This window comes from Vicugna pacos, chromosome 22 (assembly GCF_048564905.1).
Source record: "Vicugna pacos chromosome 22, VicPac4, whole genome shotgun sequence".
Lineage (NCBI taxonomy): Eukaryota > Metazoa > Chordata > Mammalia > Artiodactyla > Camelidae > Vicugna > Vicugna pacos.
This window is the reverse complement of record NC_133008.1, coordinates 11,260,711-11,264,188: the sequence shown is the minus strand read 5'-3', so window position 1 is coordinate 11,264,188 and position 3,478 is coordinate 11,260,711. Positions and strand designations below refer to the sequence as shown.

Here is a 3,478-nt window from a genome sequence, read left to right as displayed (position 1 = left end):
AGAAGGGCTGGGGTCACCCAGGCCACCAAAAGGCCCAGTCCAGTGAAGAAAACTCTCAGTGGTGGTCAGCTTTGCTGGGGGCTGGGGGGCACAAGAGACTTCATTCTCTGCTGTAGACCCTTTGTCCTGTTTGAGTATCTTTTTTAATAGGTTGCCTCTTAAATTAAATAATTACTATTCTTTTAAATAATTAGTTCATGAAAACAAACAAACAAAAATTCACAAAAGCTAATCCCACTTTAATAGCTCTGATTTAGGCCAGGCTAGGGTTTTTGATGACTATATTTCTTGAGGAGGGGAGCAGGGCAGAAAGAACAAAGGTCTTTTGATGACTCTAAGCAGGAATGATGGTGGCTCTTCCAGAGAAGAGGGTGCCCCTGATGTCTCCTCTACCCCAAATCCCTGAACACTAACTGGGGCTTGGTGAGAATTTCTTGAATTTAGCTCAAGCAGGAAGCCACGTCTCAGGTCTACTAAAAAGGCACTTGTTCTGGAAAGAAGGGGAAAATGAAAAAGAGGATGGTATGAATTCACAGAGTGAGGAGAGGGCTTGGGTGTTCCAACATTTCCCCTCATTTCATGAATATGGCCATGAGGCCAGAGAGGGGATGGGACTTGAGATCCAGCTAGAACCAGATCCAAAGTGGGCGGGGGCTCCCATAGGACCACAGGATAAACACTTCACCCTCCCAGCTTCCCCGTGAAGTGGGCACTGTCTCCATTTTGTGGGGGAGGAGACACCCCCAAGGTGACCCAGACAGGAATCAACTGAACTAGGCGTAGGATCCTGACCTCTGACCCCAGGGATTTCTCTTCTACCTTTGACCTCACCTCTCATCACACAGCTCTTGGGGTTGCAGGGAGCCAGGTTTTCATCTGGCCTTGCTCCACTCAGAATATACGAATCTGGCCACAGACACCTGGAACATATAATTATTGCACTTATCTAGATTTATTACTATTTATGAGGTGCTAAACACTTACATGTGAAGGGAGTTTCTGTCCTGGGTGCCGGTGTACCATCAGCTTGCGAATGAATGACTGAATGACCTCGAAGCCTGGAGATCCCCAATATACAGATGAAGAGGTTGAGATGCAGGGAGCTGAAAGGACTTACTTCAGTTACGCGGGAATCGCGCCCAGAGCCGCCCAGGTCTCCCTTCTCTGTTTCCTCCTCAGAGTCACGGTTGGCTGGACACCCAGACCATCAGAGCCCACCCTAGAGAAGCACAGCCCAGTCACCAGAGAACAGACCCACCTGCCCCTGGGCACCTGTGCTGCCGACACACGGTGACACCCACGCACCACGACACACACTCATGTTTGGGCCGCGCCGAGCCCTCCCCAAGCTCCCCAGCTCCAGCTAAGGAGCAGGGACGGAGGGAGGGATTCCCCGTCTGAATCTGCGTGTGTTGGATGAGGCTGATTCCTCTCCAGGCTCCCAGGGTCAGCACTCAGCCTGTCCATTCTCCTGGAGCCCAGTGTTCAGGGCTGTGACCTAAGGGTCAGCCCTGGAGCCTTCACTAGAGGTAGCAGGAAACAGGTCATCTCACCACCGCACTTACCACAAAACTGCATCTGCACAAGGAACTGGTGCCCTGACCAGCCTGATTTTTCATAATGCACCACACAGTTGCTTACCTCCTCCCTGCTTCTTAAAAACAGGGATGTGTCATGTTCATTTCTACATCCAGAAGACCCATCATAAAGAATTGTTCAGTGGATAACTTACAATGAATGACTGGATGGATGGATGGATGAGTGAGTGAGTCGTCTGGTTGGCCAGGAGACTTAGTCGAGCCAGAAAGGAGAGTTGTCTGTTCAGAGACCTACCTGCTACGTATGAGGCCTAAGTTACCCTCAAGATCTCTCTGAGCTGACAAAGGATTATTGTTTCTTAATCTCTTCATCCAGACTGCAGCTGAACCAGCCACACCCCTGGAATACAAGCCAGTCTCCTATTACAGAAAAACAAATCTGACCCAGTCATTTCCCTGCTTAAAACAACTTTCAGTGACGTGTTTGGCAGGAGTGGGTGGAGGCCAGTCAGCATTTGGATTCAGGGAGAATATTCTACATTACAGAACATTCATGTGTTTATCAATTGATTCATTCAGCAAGCATTTAATTAGCACCTACTATATGCCAGGCCCTGTACATGTTACTTCATCTTCACAGCAAGCTTTTAGGGCCACGTATTTGTTATCTGTTGCTGCATAGCAAATCAGCCCAAACTTGGTGGCTTAAAACAGCAGACATTTGTCATCTCGCAGGATCCAGACGCAGCTCAGCCACATGCCTCTGGGTTAAGGTCTCCCACAAGGTTGCAGTCAAGTTGTCCAGCAGGGCTGCAGTCATCTCAAGGCTCAACTGAAGCTGAGAGATTGGCTTCCAAGCTCATTCACGTGGTTGCTGGGAGGCCCCAGAAGATTCGCCTGCGAGCTCTCTCACATGGGCCTCTCATAGGGCTGCCTTTTCTCGTGGCAGCTGGCTTTCCCAGAGCTATCGATCCCAGAGACAGAGAGAGTGTCCAAGACAGAAGCCACACCCTTTCTATACCTTAGTCTTAGGAACAACACGTCATCATGTCTGCCATATTCTGGTCCTTCAAAGTGAGTCAGTAGGTCCAGCCTACACTCTAAGGAAGGAGATTACATAGGGTTTGAATACAAGGCAGTGGATTAATTGGGATGGCAATTTCAGAGGCTGCCTGCCACGGGTAAGGCATTATTACCCTTCATTTCATACTCAGACACCCTGCTGGTTAAGCAGTGTGTCCACGTCACCCAGCAAGAGAGTCATCTGACTGCAGTGGCTTACTCTATCACTAAGCCAGTCCAGGGCGAGGTGGAGGAAGGCAGGGAGGAGATGCTGGCAGAACAACAAATGGGAATAAGAGTCTGTATTAACTGTCTACACTGTATAATCGATTACCCACAACCTAGTGGCTTAAAAGTAACATTTAGTATCTCACACAGTTTCCAAGTGTCAGGAATTCAGGAGCAGTTTAGCTGAGTGGTTCTGGATTGGGTCTCCCACGTGGCTATAGTTAAGCCATAGGCTGGGACTGCAGCTTTGAAGACTTACTGAGGCTCAGGATCCACTTCCAGGATGACTCACTCCCATGGCTGTTGGTGGGAGGCCTCAGTTTTTTGCCACATGGACCCATGTAATCATGCTTGAATATTGTGATGACAGAGGAGATGACTTCCTCCAGAACAAGTGATGCAGAAGAGCCCAAGCAGATGCCTCGGTGCCCTCACTGCCCAGCCTTAAGCATCATATGCTGTCATTTCCCCAGTGTCCTGTTGGTTCCCCAGGTTGGCCCTTCTCATTGTGAGAGGTGATTACACAGGGCATGGGAACATCAGTCACTGGAGGCTGGCTACTAGCGTGTCCAGTGTGAGCAGTAATCCCCAAACTCAACTCTTCGTAAGTCATTCCTCGGGGTCAAAGAGATCCACAGCTTTCCCACTTA

General features: G+C 49.3%; 1 long non-coding RNA gene across 2 annotated transcripts; it reads right to left on the bottom strand.

The window, feature by feature from the left end:
- Window positions 1-252: 252 nt before the first annotated feature.
- LOC116285052 (uncharacterized) lies at window positions 253-3,244 on the bottom strand. Of its 2 annotated transcripts, none has more exons than XR_012062972.1 (3): window positions 3,088-3,244; window positions 832-920; window positions 253-490 (listed from the first exon to the last, which is right to left on the bottom strand). It is a non-coding gene; the product is annotated as an uncharacterized lncRNA (long non-coding RNA). The 2 variants fall into 2 exon arrangements; XR_012062973.1 differs by lacking the exon at window positions 3,088-3,244 and adding an exon at window positions 1,118-1,325.
- Between the last annotated feature and the right edge of the window lie 234 nt (window positions 3,245-3,478).